The sequence below is a fragment of the Arachis hypogaea genome, chromosome 5 (assembly GCF_003086295.3).
Source record: "Arachis hypogaea cultivar Tifrunner chromosome 5, arahy.Tifrunner.gnm2.J5K5, whole genome shotgun sequence".
Classification (NCBI taxonomy): Eukaryota; Viridiplantae; Streptophyta; class Magnoliopsida; order Fabales; family Fabaceae; genus Arachis; species Arachis hypogaea.
Window position 1 is genome coordinate 86,104,275 of NC_092040.1, and position 22,192 is coordinate 86,126,466.

At 38.3% G+C, this 22,192-nt stretch overlaps 2 non-coding genes across 2 annotated transcripts; one reads left to right on the forward strand and one right to left on the reverse strand.

Annotated features, from left to right (window-relative positions):
- Window positions 1-3,924: 3,924 nt before the first annotated feature.
- LOC112804496 (small nucleolar RNA R71) lies at window positions 3,925-4,032 on the forward strand. The gene has a single exon (XR_003203110.1). It is a non-coding gene; the product is annotated as a small nucleolar RNA R71 (small nucleolar RNA).
- Window positions 4,033-15,398: 11,366 nt separating this feature from the next.
- On the reverse strand, window positions 15,399-15,502 carry LOC112804380 (small nucleolar RNA R71). Its single transcript, XR_003202987.1, has one exon. It is a non-coding gene; the product is annotated as a small nucleolar RNA R71 (small nucleolar RNA).
- Window positions 15,503-22,192: the final 6,690 nt, after the last annotated feature.

Genomic DNA, 22,192 nt, shown 5'->3' on the forward strand with positions numbered 1-22,192 from the left:
CACCACATCAAAATAATTAATCTGTTATAAAATTCAAAATTCATGCAATTCTTCTCTTTTTCAATTAAGAACATTTTTCATTTAAAAAAGGTGATGGATTCATAGGACATTCATAACTTTAAGGCATAGACACTAAGACACTAATGATCATAAGACACAAACATAGATAGACATAAGCATAAAAAATTTGAAAAACAGAAAAATAAAGAACAAGGAGATTAAAGAACGGGTCCACCTTAGTGATGGCGGCTTGTTCTTCCTCTTGAAGATCTTATAGAGTGCTTGAGCTCCTCAATGTCTCTTCCTTGCCTTTGTTGCTCCTCTCTCATGATTCTTTGATCTTCTCTAATTTCATGGAGGAGAATGGAATGTTCTTGGTGTTCCACCCTTAGTTGTCCCATGTTGGAACGCAATTCTCCTAGGGAGGTGTTGATTTGATCCCAACAGTTTTGTGGAGGAGAGTGCATCCCTTGAGGCATCTCAGGGATTTCATGATGAGTGGGATCTCTTGTTTGCTCCATCTTTTTCTTAGTGATGGGCTTGTCCTCATCAATGAGGATGTCTCCCTCTATGTTAACTCCAACTAAATTATAGAGGTGACAAATGAGATGAGGGAAGGCTAACCTTGCCAAGGTAGAGGACTTGTTCGCCACCTTATAAAGTTCTTGGGATATAACCTCATGAACTTCTACTTCCTCTCCAATCATGATGCTATGAATCATGATAGCCCGGTCCATAGTAACTTCGGACCGGTTGCTAGTGGGAATGATTGACCGTTGGATAAACTCCAACCATCCCCTAGCCACGGGCTTGAGGTCATGCCTTCTCAGTTGAACCGGCTTCCCTCTTGAATCTCTCTTCCATTGAGCGCCCTCTTCACAAATGTTTATGAGGACTTGGTCCAACCTTTGATCAAAGTTGACCCTTCTAGTGTAAGGGTGTTCATCTCCTTGCATCATGGACAAGTTGAATGCCAACCTTACATTTTCCGGACTAAAATCTAAGCATTTCCCCCGAACCATTGTAAGCCAATTCTTTGGGTCCGGGTTCACACTTTGATCATGGTTCTTGGTGATCCATGCATTGCATAGAACTCTTGAATCATTAAGATTCTGACTTGTTGAATGGGGTTGGTAAGAACTTCCCAACCTCTTCTTTGGATCTCATGACGGATCTCCAGATATTCATTCTTTTTGAGTTTGAAAGGGACCTTGGGGATCACCTTCTTCATGGCCACAACTTCATAGAAGTGGTCTTGATGCACCTTTGAGATGAATCTCTCCATCTCCCATGACTCGGAGGTGGAAGCTTTTGCCTTCCCTTTCCTCTTTCTAGAGGTTTCTCCGGCCTTAGGTGCCATAAATGGTTATAGAAAAACAAAAAGCAACGCTTTTACCACACCAAACTTAGAAGAGTTGCTCGTCCTTGAGCAAAAGAAGAAAGAAGAGAGTAGAAGAAGAAGAAAATGGAGGAGATGGAGGGGGATTTGTGGTTCGGCCAAGGGACAGAAGTAGTGTTTAGGTTGTGTGAAAATGAAGGAGCGAAGATGGGTTTATATAGGAGTGGAGAGGGGGTATGGTTCGGCCATTATGGGTAGGTTTGGGAGGGAAAGTGGTTTGAATTTAGATGGTGGGGTAGGTGGGGTTTTATGAAGGACGGATGTGAGTGGTGAAGAGAATGGTGGGATTTGATAGGTGAGGGATTTTTGGGGAAGAGGTGTTGAGGTGATTGGTGAATGGGTGAAGAAGAGAGAGAGTGGTGGGGTAGGTGGGGATCCTGTAGGGTCCACAGATCCTGAGGTGTCAAGGATAATTCATCCCTACACCAAGTGGCGAGCAAAAATGCTCCTTCTGCCAATCCTGGCATTAAACGCCGGGTTGGTGCCCATTTCTGGCGTTTAACGCCAGCTTCTTGCCCATTCCTGGCTTTAAATGCCAGTCTGGTGCCCCTTTCTGGCGTTAAACGCCCAGAATGGTACCAGACTAGGCGTTAAACTCCCATTTGCTGTCTTCACTGGCGTTTAAACGCCAGCAAATTTTCCTCCAGGGTGTGCTGTTTTTCTTTCTATTTTTCATTCTGTTTTTGCTTTTTTCAATTAATTTTGTGACTTCCCGTGATCATCAACCTATAGAAAACATAAAATAACAATGGAAAATAGATAAATATAACATTGGGTTGCCTCCCAACAAGCGCTTCTTTAATGTCATTAACTTGACAGTGGGCCCTCATGGAGCCTCACAGATACTCAGAGCAATGTTGGAACCTCCCAACACCAAACTTAGAGTTTGAATGTGGGGGTTCAACACCAAACTTAGAATTTGGTTGTGGCCTCCCAACACCAAACTTAGAGTTTGACTGTGGGGGCTCTGTTTGACTATGTTTTGAGAGAAGCTCTTCATGCTTCCTCTCCATGGTTACAGAGGGATATCCTTGAGCCTTAAACACAAGGGATTCTTCATTCACTTGAATGATCAATTCTCCTCTGTCAACATCAATCACAGCCTTTGCTGTGGCTAGGAAGGGTCTGCCAAGGATGATGGATTCATCCATGCACTTCCCAGTCTCCAGGACTATGAAATCAGTAGGGATGTAATGGTCTTTAATCTTTACCAGAACATCCTCTACAAGTCCATAAGCTTATTTTCTTGAATTGTCTGCCATCTCTAGTGAGATTTTTGCAGCTTGTACCTCAAAGATCCCTAGCTTCTCCATTACAGAGAGAGGCATGAGGTTTATGCTTGACCCTAGGTCACACAGAGCCTTCTTGAAGGTCATGGTGCCTACTGTACAAGGTATTGAGAACTTCCCAGGGTCCTGTCCCTTTTGAGGTAATATCTGCCTAGTCAAGTCATCCAGTTCTTTGGTGAGCAAAGGGGGTTCATCCTCCCAAGTCTCATTACCAAATAACTTGTCATTTAGCTTCATGATTGCTCCAAGGTACTTAGCAACTTGCTCTTCAGTGACATCTTCGTCCTCTTCAGAGGAAGAATACTCATCAGAGCTCATGAATGGCAGAAGTAAATCCAATGGAATCTCTATGGTCTCAGTGTGAGCCTCAGATTCCCATGGTTCCTCATTAGGGAACTCATTGGAGTCCAGTGGACGTCCATTGAGGTCTTCCTCAGAGGCGCTCACTGCCGCTTTCTCCTCTCTAAATTCGGTCATGTTGATGGCCTTACACTCTCCTTTTGGATTCTCTTATGTATTTCTTGGAAGAGTACTAGGAGGGAGTTCAGTAACTTTCTTACTCAGCTGACCCACTTGTGCCTCCAAGTTTCTAATGGAGGACCTTGTTTCAGTCATGAAACTTTGAGTGGTTTTGATTAGATCAGAGACCATGGTTGCTAAGTCAGAGTGGCTCTGCTTAGAATTCTCTGTCTGTTGCTGAGAAGATGATGGAAAAGGCTTGCCATTGCTAAACCTGTTTCTTCCACCATTATTGTTGTTGAAACCTTGTTGAGGTCTCTGTTGATCCTTCCATGAGAGTTTTGGATGATTTCTCCATGAAGGATTATAGGTGTTTCCATAGGGTTCTCCCATGTAATTCACCTCTTCCATTGATGGATTCTCAGGATCATAAGCTTCTTCTTCAGATGAAACGTCCTTAGTACTGCCTGGTGCAGCTTGCATTGCAGACAGACTTTGAGAAATCATATTGACTTGCTGAGTCAATATTTTGTTCTGAGCTAATATGGCATTCAGAGTATCAATCTCAAGAACTCCTTTCTTCTGATTCGTCCCATTGTTCACAGGATTCCTTTCAGAAGTGTACATGAATTGGTTATTTGCAACCATTTCAATGAGTTCTTGAGCTTCTGCAGGCATCTTCTTCAGATGAAGAGATCCTCCAGCAGAGCTATCCAATGACATCTTGGATAGTTTAGACAGACCATCATAGAAGATACCTATGATGCTCCATTCAGAAAGCATGTCAGAAGGACACTTTCTGATCAATTGTTTGTATCTTTCCCAAGCTTCATAGAGGGATTCACCTTCCTTTTGTCTGAAGGTTTGGACTTCCACTCTAAGCTTACTCAATTTTTGAGGTGGAAAGAACTTTTCCAAGAAGGCATTGACTAGCTTTTCCCAAGAGTTCAGGCTTTCTTTAGGTTGTGAGTCCAACCATATCCTAGCTCTGTCTCTTATAGCAAAAGGGAATAGCATAAGTCTGTAGACCTCAGGGTCAACCCCATTGGTCTTGACAGTGTCACAGATTTGCAAGAATTCAGCTAAAAACTGATGAGGATCTTCCAATGGAAGTCCATGGAACTTGCAATTCTGTTGCATTAGAGAAACTAATTGAGGCTTAAGCCCAAAGTTGTTTGCTCCAATGGTAGGAATAGAGATGCTTCTCCCATAGAAGTCGGGAGTGGATGCAGTAAAGTCACCCAACACCTTCCTTGCATTGTTGGCATTGTTGTTGTTTTCAGCTGCCATGTCTTCTTCTTGTTTAAAGATTTCTGTTAGGTCCTCTACAGAGAGTAGTGCTTTAGCTTCTCTTAGCTTTCGCTTCAAGGTCCTTTCAGGTTCAGGGTCAGCCTCAACAAGAATGCTTTTGTCTTTGCTCCTGCTCATATGAAAGAGAAGAGAACAAGAAAATATGGAATCCTCTATGTCACAGTATAGAGATTCCTTGAAATATCAGAGGAAAAGAAGAATAGAAGGAGGAGGTAGAAGAAGAATTCGAACTTATCAAGAGAGATGGAATTCGAATTGCTGATAGTGGAGGAGTGTTAGTCCATAAATAGAAGGATGTGAGAAGAGGGGAAGAATTTTTTTTTGAAATTAAAGTAAAAGATTTTAAAATAATTAAAAGAAATTTTGAAAATTTGATGAATGATTTTCGAAAATTAAAGTTGGGAAAGAAATAAAGTGATTTTGAAAAAGATTTTGAAATTAGAAATCAAAAAGATATGATTAAGAAGATATGATTGAAAAAGATATGATTAAGAAGATATGATTGAAAAGTTATGGTTTTAAAAAGATATGATTAAGAAGATATGATTGAAAAGTTATGGTTTTAAAAAGATATGATTGAAAAGATATGATTGAAAAATAATTTAAAAAGATTTGATTTTTAAAATTAATGACTTGGCTAACAAGAAATTTAAAAGATATGATTTAGACATTAAACATTTCTCAACAGAAAAGGTAACATACTTGAAATGTTGAATCAAATCATTAATTGTTAGCAAGTATTTTTGAAAATGGAAAGAAATTGATTTTGAAAATATATGATTGAAAAGATATGATTTGAAAAAGATTTGATTTTGAAAAATTATGAAAACTTAAAAAAAATTTGCATTAAAAACAAAATCTTCCTTCTTGTACCATCCTGGCGTTAAACGCCCAGAATGGTATCCATTCTGGCGTTTAACGCCCAAAACTCTACCTTTTTGGGCGTTAAACGCCCAGCCAGGCACCCTGGCTGGCGTTTAAACGCCAATTTTCCTTCCTCACTGGGCGTTTTGAACGCCCAGCTTTTTTTGTGTAATTCCTCTGCTGAATGTTCTGAATCTTCAATTCTCTGTATTATTGACTTGAAAAGACACAATTTAAAATTTTTTTGGATTTTTAATAATGAGGAATAATCAAAATGCAACTAAGATCAAATAGACAATGCATGCAAGACACCAAACTTAGACGTTTGTATACTATTGACACTAACAAATTGAGAATGCATATGAGAAACAACAAAACACTCAAGACAAGAGAATTTAAAGATCAGAGCAAGGAAATCATCAAGAACAACTTGAAGATCAATGAAGACACATGAATGAATTCGAAAAATGCAAGAAGAACAGAAACATACAATTGACACCAAACTTAAAATGAGAGTCTCGACTCAAACAAGAAACATAAAATATTTTTGATTTTTATGACTTTGTAATTATTTTTTGGATTTTTCGAAAATTATATGGAAAAGAAAATAAAGAGATTCAAAATTTTTAATAAGAATTCCAGGAATCATGCAATGTTAGTCTAATCTAAGCAACAAGATGAACCGTCAGTTGTCCAAACTCAAACAATCCCCGGCAACGGCGCCAAAAACTTGGTGCACGAAATTGTGATCAACAATGGCGCCATCAACATGGTACGCTCAATTACAATCTCAAATCTTTATCACAACTTCGCATAACTAACCAGCAAGTGCACTGGGTCGTCCAAGTAATAAACCTTACGTGAGTAAGGGTCGATCCCACGGAGATTGTTGGTATGAAGCAAGCTATGGTCATCCTGTAAATCTCAGTCAGGCAGATTCAAATGGTTATGGAGAATTAATGATTAAAAGATGAATAAAACATAAAATAAAGATAGAGATACTTATGTAATTCATTGGTGAGAATTTCAGATAAGCGTATGGAGATCCTTTGTCCCTTCCGTCTCTCTGCTTTCCTACTGTCTTCATCCAATCCTTCTTACTCCTTTCCATGGCAAGCTGTATGTTGGGCATCACCGTTGTCAATGTCTACAGTCCCGTCCTCTCAGTGAAAATGTTCAACGCGCTCTGTCACAGCACGGCTATTCAGCTGTCGGTTCTCGATCATGTCAGAATAGAATCTAGTGATTCTTTTGCGTCTGTCACTAACGCCCCACAATCGCGAGTTTGAAGCTCGTCACAGTCATTCAATCCTTGAATTCTACTCAGAATACCACAGACAAGGTTTAGACCTTCCGGATTCTCAAGAATGCTGCCATCAATTCTAGCTTATACCACAAAGATTCTGATTAAGGAATCTAAGAGATATCCACTCAATCTAAGGTAGAACGGAGGTGGTTGTCAGGCACACGTTCATAGGTGAGAATGATGATGAGTGTCACGGATCATCACATTCATCAAGTTGAGGAACAAGTGATATCTTAGAACAAGAATAAGCTGAATTGAATAGAAGAACAATAGTAATTGCATTAATACTCGAGGTACAGCAGAGCTCCACACCTTAATCTTTGGTGTGTAGAAACTCCACCGTTGAAAATACATAAGTGATAATGGTGATCATTGGCTTCAGCCCCAGAGAGGGAACCAGAAGAACCAAGATGTCTAATACAATAGCAAAAGGTCCTATTTGTAGAGAACTAGTAGCTTAGGGTTTACATAGATGAGTAAATGACATAAAAATCCACTTCCGGGCCCACTTGGTGTGTGCTTGGGCTGAGCATTGAAGCTTCTATGTGTAGAGACTTTTCTTGGAGTTAAACGCCAGCTTTTGTGCCAGTTTGGGCGTTTAACTCCCATTCTTGTGCCAGTTCTTGCGTTTAACGCCAAAATTCTTGAGCTGACTTGGAACGCCTGTTTGGGCCATCAAATCTCGGGAAAAGTATGAACTATTATACATTGCTGGAAAGCCCAGGATGTCTACTTTCCAACGCAATTAAGAGTGCGCCAATTGGGCTTCTGTAGCTCCAGAAAATCTGCTTCGAGTGTAGGGAGGTCAGAATCTAACAGCATCTGCAGTCCTTTTTAGCCTCTGAATCGGATTTTTGCTCAGGTCCCTCAATTTCAGCCAAAAAATACCTGAAATCACAGAAAAACACACAAACTCATGGTAAAGTCCAGAAAAGTGAATTTTAACTAAAAACTAATAAAAATATAATAAAAGCTAACTAAAACATACTAAAAATATACTAAAAATAATGCCAAAAAGCGTACAAATTATCCGCTCATCATTAAACTTGTTTGGAAGTTGTATTTGGAACATGGTTTTTGAGCCAAAGAACACACAACCTGTGAGATTTTGAGCTTATTTACATGATTATTTTATTTAACCATAAATTTTTATTCTTGTGTGTTTCCTTCTCTATAACTGCAATCTAGATTTTGTTCCAGTCTATATGTCCATTGTTTAGTATATTTACATTATTGCATATGATTGAGGCCATTATTTGTATTTTTGCTCGCTTATCCCAAATAAACCTACCTTTTATGCCATCCTTGTTAGCCCCCTTGAGCCTTTTAACCCCCTTTTATTTCATAACCACATTACTAGCCTTAAGCAGTAAAACAAAATAAAAATCCCAAGTTGAATCCTTGGTTAGCTTAAGATAGATATTGTATATAATTTAAGTGTGGGGAATTTTATGGGAACATGGGATGATAAAAAAAAAGTAGGAAATTAAATTGAATAAGTTATTTGAAAATTTGGAAAGCATGCTCATGTGAAATCAAAATAATTAAATTACCATGTGCATTGATAATAAAAAAATTTATTAAGTAATTAAATAAGGGGATACAAAAAAAAAAATATTACCCCAAATGCAAAATAAAAAGAATCAATGCACATGGGACAAAATTCAAAAATAAGTTTGATACATGAGCATGTAATACAAAAGTGGAAAAAATTTGGGTAGCTAGGTAAAGTATTTTAAATTATATAAAGTATGTATATGTTAGGTGAGATCTTAGACTAATCAAGGATTCACTTTGTTAGCTCACTTAGCCATATATATATATATCCTTACCTTTACCTCAGCCCCATTACAACCTTGAAAAGACCTCATGATGTTTGCATTGGTATGCTAAATATTTGTTGATTGGTTAGATGAAGAACAAGGTTTAGAAAGCATGATTAGAGAAGAGTAAAGTGAATTACCCTATGCACTTGAGAGACTAGAGTGATATACACTACCAGTGAGGGTTCAAGGCTTAATTCTATGTTCCCTGCTTTCATGAGCTATCTTCTTACAAGTTTACTTGTCTTTTATTGTGTAATTTGAATTAGTGGAATTTGATTCTTGTTTGTCTTGGAGAACTTATTCACTTTTAACCAAGTAGGTAGAAACATTTTGCATGTAGTTGCATTCACATAGATAGGTTGCATTGCATACTCTCTATCATTCCTCTTCACTCCTTTATAGCTTCTCTTGAGTTTAGCATGAGGACATGCTAATGTTTAAGTGTGGGAAGGTTGATAAACCCCTATTTCATGGTTTATCTTGTGCTCAATTCAGTGGTTTTTATCAAGTCCTTGCCCACTTATTCATATGATTTGCATGGTTTTACATTCTCCTTCCTGATTTTGTGCTATAATTGAAAACATGCTTCTTTGGCTTTTATTTTCTTTTATTTAAATCCTCTCTTATTATCATTTGATGCCTTGATATGTGTGTTAAGTGATTTTAGAGACTACAGGGCAAGAATGGCTTAGAGGATGAAAACGAAGCATACAAAACTGGAAGGAATACAAGAAACTGAAGGAACTGCTAAAGCTGTCCAGCCTGACCTCTTGGTACTAAATCGATCATAACTTGAGCTACACAAGTCCAAATGACGCAGTTTTAGTTGTGTTGGAAAGCTAACATCCGGAGCTTCGCAACGATATATAATTTACCATAGCTGCCCCGAAGTTAGGTGACGCGGACGTGTGGATGACGCGCACGCGTCGCATCTGCGAATTTCAATCCGTGCAAACGCGTGGACGACGCCTCCGCGTCACTTTGCCGCGGCCTGTACGAACTAGAAGTCATTGGGGGCAATTTTTGGGCTATTTTTGACCTAGTTTTCGGCCCATAAAACACATATTAGAGGCTATAAAGTGAGGGAATGCATCCATTCATCAGATACAACATACATTCATACATAGTTTGAGGATTTAGATGTAGTTTTTAGAGAGAGAGGTTCTCTCCTCTCTCTTAGGAATTAGGATTAGGATTTAGGATTTATTTTATTGGGATTATTTCTTCTTCATTACAGGTTCAATGTTCCTTTTATTTAGTTTCTCAATTTAACTTATGAATTTTTCCCATGTTGGATGGGATTTCTTTTATTAATAATTGAGGTATTTCAGACATATGATTTTTATTTAGTTTTTTATATTCTTGGCTTTAGTTGATTCATTGGTGACTCTTGAGTTATCAAACTCATCGTGATTCATAATTGTATCTTTGCTGATTGATTTAGATTCCTATAACTCTAGTCTTTCCTCAGGAGTTGACTAGGACTTTAGGTGTTAAATTGATTTATCCACTTGACTTACCTTCATAGTTAGAGGTTGACTTAGTGGGAGCAAAAATATAATTCTCATCACTATTGATAAGGATAACTATGATAGGACTTCCAGTTTTCATACCTTGCCAAGAGATTTATTAGTTATTAATTTATTAATTCCTACAATTTATTTCTCTTGTTCAAACCTTTTTAAAACCCAAAAATATTGTTTTTCATAACCAATAATAAATTATACTTCCCTGCAATTCCTTGAGAAGACGACCCGATGTTTGAATACTTTGGTTTATAAGTTTTATTGGGTTTGTTACTTGTGACAACCAAACGTTTGTACGAAAGAATTTTCTGTTGGTTTAGAAGCTATACTTACAACGCGATTATATTTTTATATTTCTTTACCGATACGAAATCTGATCGTCAACAACTACTCAATTTGATGAAGATTGAAAGCTTTCTAGCAAAATCAAGAGAAAAGAAAGAAGAAAAAGAATAAGAACTATTAATGATCCTTTGAATTACTACAGAGCTCTCTAACCCAATGAAAAGAGTTTGTTGTTCATTGCTCTCTTAAAACAGAAAAGAAAGAAAGTGCAGAAAAATAAAAATGAAGATTAAGAATTCAAAAACTTAAATTGAAACTTCGTAGTTCATAAATGAAAATTACAAACTGAAATAAACTACTACTAAGAAAAGAAAAGAAAAAAAAAGGAAGTGAAGAGAGGAGTCCGAAGACCCACTCCCAGTGGTGTATGTCAGGGGATGTGGGTGTGCTTGATTCTGGACTCCCCCTCCCATCCAAAATAATTTCAATGTAGAAACTAAGGCCTTTATATAGGCTTTCCTAAATTACAAATTGAAATGAAATTGAAGGCAAATTACAATCAAATTAACTATTCTAGATGATTCTTGTGGCCTTGATTGGTTGACAATTATGGGCTTGCTTGCTTGAGAGGTGAATGCATGCTTCAGAGGTGTATTGGCATTTATTGGGGCCATTTTTAGTGTCAGAGACGTTGAGAAATGCTCCCAGGATCACTTCAACGGTTAACCCAATGTTTGACACAAAGTTGGACCCAACGTTTGACCCAAAGTTGGACCCATGTTTGACCCAATGTCCGTTTTTGAAGCTGAAACTTATTGTCCACCCCATACTATTATTAATTTCTGGAAAGTTCTGAATGTCTACTTTCTAATGCCGTTGAAAGCACATAATTTGGAGCTCTACATCTTGAGTTATACCCCATGGAAGGTGAAGAGGTCAGCTTGCCTTACTACAGGTTGATACTATGTTCATCTTTGCACTTTCTGCGCATGTTTTCTCCCTCAAATTTAGTGTCTACCATGTAGTGTAATATATGCTTGGAAAGCTCTAGATTCCTCTTTCCAATGCTATTTGAATCACCTCATTTGGAGCTTTGTAGCTCAAGTTATTCTTGTTTGAAGAAGGCACAGTCAGGCTTTCAGGAGCAAAGTTTGAGGCAAGGTTGAAGGCCAACTTTGGCTCCAACTATGCACCTTGAATTCCTCATGGCCAACGTTTGAGGTAGCCTTTGAGGTTCAAACGTTGCCTTCTCTTCTTTACCTTAGCCACGTTTGAAGAAAAGTTGGAGGCCAACTTTGGTTCCAGCATTGGCTTTTCCTCCTCTTTGTCAGCGTTTGAGGCAACGTTCGAGACCAACTTTGGCTCCAACGTTACTTTCTCTCCTTCTTCCTTGGCCCTTCTCTGCTTCTCTTTTAAGCTCCTTTCTTTGTTCATGCTTGTTTTGTGCTTTTTACTTCCTTTTTCCATCAATTTCTGCAAAATAGATAAACTGAAAGAGATGAAAGTAATCTATGATTTAAGCACAAAAATACTCAATAACTAAGCATGATTAGTGAGAATAAAAGGTGAAAAAGTGATGAGCGGATAATTTATACGCTTTTTGGCATTGTTTTTAGGAAGTTTTTAATAGGTTCAAGCTACTTTTAGGGATGTTTTCATTAGTTTTTATGCTAAATTCACATTTCTGAACTTTACTATGAGTTTGTGTGTTTTTCTGTGATTTCAGGTATTTTCTGGCTGAAATTGAGGGACCTGAGCAAAACTCTGATAGGAGGCTTACAAAGGACTGCTGATGCTGTTGGAATCTGACCTCCCTGCACTCGAAATGGATTTTCTGGAGCTACAGAACTCCAAATGGCGCGCTCTTAATGTCTTTGGAAGGTAGACATCTATAGCTTTCCATCAATATATAATAGTCCATATTTATTCGGGATTAGATGACGTAAACTGGCACTCAACGCCAGTTCCATGTTGCTGTCTGGAGTCAAACGCCAGAAACACGTCACGAACCGGAGTTGAACGCCCAAAACACGTTACAACTTGGCGTTCAACTCCAAGAGAAGCCTCAGCTCGTGGATAGATCAAGCTCAGCCCAAACATACACCAAGTGGTCCCTGGAAGTGGATTTATGCATCAATTACTTACTCTTGTAAACCCTAGTAGCTAGCCTAGTATAAATAGGATAGTTTACTATTGTATTAGTAATATTTTTGATCATTCGGTCTTATGACCACATGGGGGATATCCATTCGGCCATGCCTGAACCTTTCACTTATGTATTTTCAACGATGGAGTTTCTACACACCATAGATTAAAGGTGTGGAGCTCTGCTGTACCTCAAGTTTCAATGCAATTACTATTATTTTCTATCCAATTCGATTTATTCCTGTTCTAAGATATTCGTTGCACTTCAACTTGATGAATGTGATGATCCGTGACACTCATCATCATTCTCACCTATGAATGCACGTGACTGACAACCACTTCCGTTCTACCTTAGGCCGGGCACATATCTCTTGGATTCCTTAATCAGAATCTTCGTGGTATAAGCTAGAATTGATGGCGGCATTCATGGGAATCCGAAAAGTCTAACCTTATCTGTGGTATTCCGAGTAGGATTCCGGGATTGAATGACTGTGACGAGCTTCAAACTCTTGAAGGCTGGGCGTTAGTGACAGACGCAAAAGAATCACTGGATTCTACTCCAACCTGATTGAGAACCGACAGATGATTAGTCGTGCTGTGACAGAGCATTTGGACCATTTTCACTGAGAGGATGGGATGTAGCCATTGACAACGATGATGCCCTACATACAGCTTGCCATAGAAGGGAGTGATAAAATTGGATAAAAGCAGTAGGAAAGCAGAGATTCAACAGGGACAAGCATCTCCATGCGCTTATCTGAAATTCCCACCATTAATTTACATAAGTATTTCTATCCTTTATCATCTAAGCAAGTATCTCTTTATATTTCCCATAATCAATTATTATCTGCCTGACTGAGATTTATAAGATGACCATAGCTTGCTTTATACCAACAATCTCTGTGGGATCAACCCTTGCTCACGTAAGGTATTACTTGGACGACCCAATGCACTTGCTGGTTAGTTGTGCGGAATTGTGACATAGTGTGATTCATGTTTGAGAGCACCAAGTCTTTGGAGCCATTGTTGATGATCACAATTTCATCCACCAAGTTTTTGGCGCCGTTGCCGGGGATTGTTCGAGTATGGACAACTGACGGTTCATCTTGTTGCTCAGATCAGGTAATTTTCTTTTCAAGAAGTTTTCAAAAATCTTTCAAAAATTTTTTCGTTATTTTCGTTTTTCAAAAATATAATTTTTGAAAAAAATAATAATAAAAATACAAAAAAATCATAAAATCATAAAAATGAAAAATATTTTATGTTTCTTGTTTGAGTCTTGAGTCAATTTTTAAGTTTGGTGCCAATTGCATGTTTTTTAAAATTTATGCATTATTTTTTTCGAAAATTCCATGCATTCATAGTGTTCTTCATGATCTTCAAGTTGTTCTTGGTAAGTCTTCTTGTTTGATCTTGATGATTTCTTGTTTTGTGTCTTTTATTGTTTTTCATATGCATTTTTCGTTTGTTAGAGTCTATATGTTTCTTGTTTGGTGTCTTGCATGTTTTCTTTGCATCAAAAATTTTTTTCAAAATTATGTTCTTGATGTTCATCATGATCTTCAAGGTGTTCTTGGTGTTCATCTTGACATTCATAGTGTTCTTGCATGCATCATGAGTTTTGATTCATAATTTTCATGTTGTGAGTCATTTTTGTGTTTTTCTCTCTCCTCACCAAAATTTCAAAAATAAAAAAATATATTTTCCTTATTTCTCTCCAAAATTTCGAAAATTTGAGGTGACTTAGTCAAAAAATTTTTAAAATTAGTTATTTCTTGTAAGTCAAGTCAAATTTTCAATTTTAAAAATCTTATCTTTTCAAAAATCATATCTTTTTCATTTTTTTTCTATTTTTTCGAAAATTTTGGAAATTATTTTTCAAAAATCTTTTTCTTAACTTTATTTCAAATTTTCAAAAATTATGCTAACAATTAATATGATTGATTCAAAAATTTGAAGTTTGTTACTTTCTTGTTAAGAAAGGTTCAATCTTTAAATTCTAGAATCTTATCTTTTAATTTCTTGTTAGTTAAGTAATTAATTTTAATTTTAAAAATTAAATCTATCTTATCTTATCTTTTATATCATATCTTTTTCAAAATTTTATCTTTTTCAAAAAAATTTAATTTCAAAATATCTTATCTAACTTCTTATCTTCTTATCTTTTCAAATTTGATTTTAATATCTTTTTCAACTAACTATTTGACTTTTTGTTTGTTTCTTATCTTTTTCAAAACCACCTAACTACTTTTTCCTCTCTAATTTTTGAAAATATCTCATCCCTTTTTCAAAAATTCTTTTTAATTAATTAATTGTTTTAATTTTAATTCTATCTTATCTTTTATTTTCGAAAATCATTTAACTTCTTTTCAAATTTATTTTCGAAATTTCTTCCCTCTCCCCTTCTTCTATTTATTTATTTATTAACACTTCTCTTCACCTCTCTTCATCTCAAATCACTACCCCTACCTATTCATTCGTCTTCACTCCTATTCCCTTTCTTTCTCTACTAACATAAAGGAATCTCTATACTGTGACATAGAGGATTCCTCTTTCTTTTCTTATTCTCTTCTTCCCTATATGAGCAGGAACAAGGAAAAAGGCATTCTTGTTGAAGCTAATCCTGAACCTGAAAGGACTCTGAAGAGGAAATTAAGAGAAGCTAAATTACAACAATCCAGAGACAACCTTTCTGAAAATTTCAAACAAGAAAAAGGAGATGGCAGCCGAACCCAACAACAATAATGCAAGGAGGATGCTTGGTGATTTTACTAAACCAACTTCCAAATTTGATGGAAGAAGCATCTCCATTCCGGCCATTGGTGCAATGGAGTAGATCCTAAAGTCTACAGGCTCATGCTTTTCCCTTTTACTGTAAGAGACAGAGCTAGAACATGGTTGGACTCACAACCTAAAGATAGCTTGGACTCCTGGGATAAGCTGATCACGGCCTTCTTGGATAAATTCTTTCCTCCTCAAAAGTTGAGCAAGCTTAGAGTGGATGTTCAATCCTTCAAGCAAAAAGATGGTGAATCCCTCTATGAAGCTTGGGAAAGATACAAGCAGATGACCAAAAAGTGTCCTTCTGACATATTTTCAGAATGGACCATATTAGATATATTCTATTATGGTCTATCTGAGTTTTTCAAAATGTCATTGGACCATTCTGCAAGTGGATCTATCCACCTAAAGAAAACGCCTGCAGAAGCTCAAGAACTTATTGACATGGTTGTAAATAACTAATTCATGTACACTTCTGAGAGGAATTCCGTGAATAGTGGGACGCCTCAGAGGAATGGAGTTCTTGAAATTGATGCTCTGAATGCCATATTGGCTCAGAACAAAGTGTTGACTCAGCAAGTCAACATGATCTCTCAAAGTCTGAATGGATGGCAAAATGCATCCAACAGTACTAAAGAGGCAGCTTCTGAAGAAACTTATGATCCTGAGAACCCTGCAATGGCAGAGGTAAATTACATGGGTGAACCTTATGGAAACACCTATAATTCATCATGGAGAAATCATCCAAATTTCTCATGGAAGGATCAACAAAAGCCTCAACAAGGCTTTAATAATGGTAGAAGAAACAGGCTAAGTAATAACAAGCCTTTTCCATCATCTTCTCAGCAACAGACAGAGAATTCTGAACAGAGCCCCTCTAACTTATCAAACATAGTCTCTGATCTGTCTAAGGCCACTTTAAGTTTCATAAGTGAAACAAGATCCTCCATTAGAAATTTGGAGGCACAAGTAGGCCAGCTGAGTAAGAAAGTCATTGAAACTCCTCCCAGTATTCTCCCAAGCAATACAGAAGAGAATCCAAAAGGAGAGTGCAAGGCCATTGATGTAATCAATATGGCCGAATGCACAAGGGAGGAGAAGGACGAAAATCCTAGTGAGGAAGACCTCCTGGGATGTCTCTCAAACAAGAAGGAGTTCCCTATTGAGGACCTAAAAGAATCTGAGGCTCATATAGAGACCATAGAGATTCTATTAAATCTCCTTCTGCCATTCATGAGCTCTAAAGATTATTCATCCTCTGAAGAGGATGAAGATGTAACTGGAGAGCAAGTTGCTCAATATCTAGGTGCCATCATGAAGCTGAATGCCAAGTTATTTGGTAATGAGACTTGGGAAGGTGAACCTCCCTTGCTCATTAGTGAACTTGATACATGGGTTCAGCAAACTCTACCTCAAAAGAAACAAGATCCTGGGAAATTCTCAAAACCCTGTACCATAGGCACCATGACCTTTAACAAGGCTCTGTGTGACCTGGGGTCAAGCATAAATCTTATGCCACTCTTTGTAATGGGGAAACTGGGGATCATTGAGGTACAGCCTGCCTTATTCTTATTACAATTGGCAGACAAGTCAGTAAGACAAGCTTATAGATTAGTAGAGGACGTGTTGGTAAAGGTTGAAGGCCTTTACATCCCTGCTGATTTCATAATCTTAGACACTAGGAAGGAAGAAGATGAATGCATCATCCTTTGAAGACCTTTCCTAGCCATAGCAGAAGCTGTGATAGATGTTAACAGAGGAGAATTAGTCCTTCAATTGAATGGGGACTACCTTGTGTTTAAGGCACACGGCTATCCTTCTGTAACAAGGGAGGGTAAGCATGTAGAGCTTCTCTCAATACAGAGTCAGACAAAGCCCCCACAATCAAACTCTAAGTTTGGTGTTGGGAGGCCACAACCAAACTCTAAGTTTGGTGTTGAACCCCCATATCCAAACTCTAAGTTTGGTGTTGGGAGTCCATAACATTGACCTGACCACCTTTGTGGCTCCATGAGAGCCCACTGTCAAGCTATTGACATTAAAGAAGCGCTTGTTGGGAGGCAACCCAATTTTTATTTATCTAACTTTATTTTTATTTAATTGTTATTTTGTGTTTTAGTAGGTTCATGATCATGTAGAGTCACGAAAAAATTATTAAAATTAAAAACAAGAATAAAAAACAGCAGAATAAAAATCACATCCTGGAGGAAGGACTTACTGGCGTTTAAACGCCAGTAAGGTGCATCTGGCTGGCGTTCAACGCCAGAACAGAGCATGGATCTGGTGCTGAATGCCAGAAACAAGCAACATCCTGGCGTTTGAATGCCAGGAATGTGCCCTGAGGAAAGCTGGCGCTGAACGCCAGTAACAAGCATGGAACTGGCATTCAACGCCAGAAACATGCTGCACATGGGCGTTGAACGCCCAGAACATGCATCACTTCGGCGTTTAAATGCCAGAATGGTATGCTAAGCCATTTTACATGCCTAATTGGTGCAGAGATGTAAATCCTTGACACTTCAGGATCTGTGGACCCCACAGGATCATCTCAGGATCTGTGGACCCACAGGATTCGCACCTAACATATTCTCCCCTCTTCTCAACATTCGTTCTCTTTTTCCAATAAACACTCTTTCCTAAAACCCTTCACCAATCACCTCAATCTCTCTTCCCAATTACCCCCATCACCACTCACATCCCTCTACTCTTTCCCATAAACCCCACCTACCTTCAAAATTCAAAAATCTTTCCCACCCAAACCCACCCTAAATGGCCGAACCTACACTCTCCCCCTCCCTATATATACCCATCCATTCTACTTCATTTTTACACAACACAACCCCCTCTTCTATACGTTGGCCGAAACCTACACCTCTCCTTCTCCTCCATATTTTCTTCTTCTTCTTCTTCTCTTCTTTCTTCTCTTGCTCGAGGATGAGCAATATTTTAAGTTCGGTGTGGTAAAAGCATAAGCTTTTTATTTTTCCATAACCATTGATGGCACCCAAGGCCGGAGAATCCTCTAGAAAAGGGAAAGGGAAGACAAAAGCTTCCACCTCCGAGTCATGGGAGATGGAAAGATTCATCTCCAAAGCCCATCAAGACCACTTCTATGATGTTGTGGCCAAGAAGAAGGTGATCCCTGAGGTCCCTTTCAAGCTCGAGAAAAATGAGTATCCGGAGATCCGACATGAGATCCAAAGAAGAGGTTGGGAAGTTCTAACCAACATCATTCAACAAGTCGGGATTTTAATGGTTCAAGAGTTCTATGCCAATGCATGGATCACTAGGAACCATGATCAAAGTATGAACTCGAATCCAAAGAACTATCTTACAATGGTTCGGGGGAAATACTTAGATTTTAGTCCGGAAAATGTGAGGTTGGCGTTCAACTTGCCCATGATGCAAGGAGATGTACGCCCCTACACTAGAAGGGTCAACTTTAATCAAAGGTTGGACCAAGTCCTTATGGACATATGTGTGGAAAGAGTTCAATGGAAAAGAGACTCCAAAGGCAAGCCGGTTCAACTAAGAAGACTGGACCTCAAGCCTGTGGCTAGAGGATGGTTGGAGTTCATTCAACGCTCCATCATCCCCACTAGTAACCGATCTGAAGTTACTGTAGATCGGGCCATCATGATTCATAGCATCATGATTGGAGAGGAAGTAGAAGTTCATGAAGTCATCTCCCATGAATTCTACAAAATAGCCGATAAGTCCTCTACTTTGGCAAGGCTAGCTTTTCCTCATCTTATTTGCCATCTATGTTACTCAGCTGGAGTTATCATAGAAGGAGACATCCTCATTGAGGAGGACAAGCCCATCACTAAGAAAAGGATGGAGCAAACAAGAGAGCCCACTCATGGAGCCCAAGGGACGCATGGGGAAGCTCATCACCAAGAAATCCCAGAGATGCCTCAAGGGATGCACTTTCCTCCCAACAACTATTGGGAACAACTTAACACTTCCTTAGAAGATTTGAGTTACAATGTGGAACAATTAAGAGTGGAACATCAAGAGCACTTCATCATTCTCCGTGAAATAAGAGAAGATCAAAGAGCAATGAGGGAGGAGCAACAAAGGCAAGGAAGGGACATAGAAGAGCTTAAGGACATTGTTGGTCCTTCAAGAAGAAGACGCCACTAAGGTGGACTCATTCCTTGTTCTTATTTCTCTATTTTTTTTTCGATTTTTATGCTTCATGTCTATTTATGTTTTGTGTCTCTACTTCATGATCATTAGTATGTAGTAACTATGTCTTAAAGCTATGAATAAAATTCCATAAATCCTTCACCTCTCTTAAATAAAAAATGTTTTTAATTCAAAAAGAATAAGAAGTACACAAATTTCGAAAATTGTCCTTGAATTTAATTTAATTATATTGATGTGGTGACAATACTTTTTGTTTTCTGAATGAATGCTTGAACAGTGCATATTTTTGATCTTGTTGTTTATGAATGTTAATATTGTTGGCTCTTGAAAGAATGATGAACAAAGAGAAATGTTATTGATGATCTGAAAAAATCATGAAATTGATTCTTGAAGCAAGAAAAAGCAGTGAAAAACAAAAGCTTAAAAAAAAAGAAAAAGCAAGCAGAAAAAGCCAATAGCCCTTAAAACCAAAAGGCAAGGGTAAAAAGGATCCAAGGCTTTGAGCATCAATGGATAGGAGGGCCCAAGGAACCAAAATCCAGGCCCAAGCGGCTAAATCAAGTTGTCCCTAACCATGTGCTTGTGGCATGCAGGTCCAAGTGAAAAGCTTGAGATTGAGTGGTTAAAGTCGTGATCCAAAGAAAAAAGAGTGTGCTTAAGAGCTCTGGACACCTCTAACTGGGGACTCTAGCAAAGCTGAGTCACAATCTAAAAAGGTTCACCCAATCATGTGTCTGTGGCATTTTTGTATCCGGTGGTAATACTGGAAAACAAAGTGCTTAGGGCCACGACCAAGACTCATAAAAGTAGCTATGTTCAATAATCAACATACTTAACTAGGAGAATCAATAATACTATCCGAAATTCTAAGTTCCTAGAGAAGCCAATCATTCTAAACTTCAAAGGAAAAAGTGAAATGCCAAAACTGTTCAGAAGCAAAAAGTTACAAGTCCCGCTCATCTAATTAGAATTAATATTCATTCATATTTTGGAATTTATAGTATATTCTCTTCTTTTTATCCTAATTGATTTTCAGTTGCTTGGGGACAAGCAACAATTTAAGTTTGGTGTTGTGATGAGCGGATAATTTATACGCTTTTTGGCATTGTTTTTAGGAAGTTTTTAATAGGTTCAAGCTACTTTTAGGGATGTTTTCATTAGTTTTTATGCTAAATTCACATTTCTGGGCTTTACTATGAGTTTGTGTATTTTTCTGTGATTTCAGGTATTTTCCGGCTGAAATTGAGGAACCTGAGCAAAACTCTGATAGGAGGCTAACAAAGGACTGCTGATGCTGTCGGAATCTGACCTCACTGCACTCGAAATAGCTTTTCTGGAGCTACAGAACTCCAAATGGCGCGCCTTCAACAGCGTTGGAAAGTAGACATCCAGAGCTTTCCAGAAATATATAATAGTCCATACTTTATTCGGGATTAGATGACGTAAACTGGCACTCAACGCCAGTTCCATGTTGCTGTCTGGAGTCAAAGGCCAGAAACACTTCACGAACCAGAGTTGAACGCCCAAAACACGTTACAACTTGGCGTTCAACTCCAAGATAAGCCTCAGCTCGTGGATAGATCAAGCTCAGCCCAAACATACACCAGGTGGGCCCTGGAAGTGGATTTATGCATCAATTACTTACTCCTGTAAACCCTAGTAGCTAGTCAAGTATAAATAGGATAGTTTACTATTGTATTAATAATCTTTTTGATCATTCAGGGCTGGCCATTCGGCCATGCCGGAACCTTTCACTTATTGATGAGCGGATAATTTATATGCTTTTTGGCATTGTTTTCATATAGTTTTTAGTAAGTTTAAGCTACTTTTAGGGATGTTTTCATTAGTTTTTATGTTAAATTCACATTTCTGGACTTTACTATGAGTTTGTGTGTTTTTCTGTGATTTCAGGTAAATTCTGACTGAAATTGAGGGATTTGAGCAAAACTCTGAAGAAGGCTAACAAAAGGACTGCTGATGCTGTTGGATTCTGACCTCCCTGCACTCGAAATGGATTTTCTAGAGCTACAGAACTCCAATTGGCGCGCTTTCAACGGCGTTGGAAAGTAGACATCCAGGGCTTTCCAGCAATATATAATAGTCCATACTTTATTCGAAGAATGACGACGTAACTTGGCGTTGAACGCCAAGTTCATGCTGCTGTCTGGAGTTAAACGCCAGAAAAACGTCATGATCCGGAGTTGAACGCCCAAAACACGTCATAACCTGAAGTTTGACGCCAAGATATGCCTTAGCACGTGAATTCATCAAGCTCAGCCCAAGCACACACCAAGTGGGCCCCGGAAGTGGATTTATGCATCAATTACTTACTCATGTAAACCCTAGTAGCTAGTCTAGTATATATAGGACATTTATCTATTGTATTAGACATCCTGGATTGTAAATTGAATCCTGTGATCACGTTAGAGAGGGCTGGCCATTCGGCCATGCCTGAACTCTTTGCTTATGTATTTTCAACGGTGGAGTTTCTGCACACCATAGATCAAGGGTGTGGAGCTCTGCTGTACCTCAAGTATTAATGCAATTCTATTATCTTTTATTCAATTCTCTCTTATTCTTATTCCAAGATATTCATTCGTACCCAAGAACATGATGAATGTGATGAGTCAGATTACCCTCATTATCATTCTCACTTATGAATGCGCGTGATTGACAACCATGTCCGTTCTACATGCAACAGAGCTTGAATGCGTATCTCTTAGATTCCCCAACAGAATCTTCGTGGTATAAGTTAGATAGTTGGCGACATTCATCTGGATCCGGAAAGTCCAACCTTGTCTGTGGTGTTCCGAGTAGGATCCTGGGAGTCCGGAAAGTCCAACCTTGTC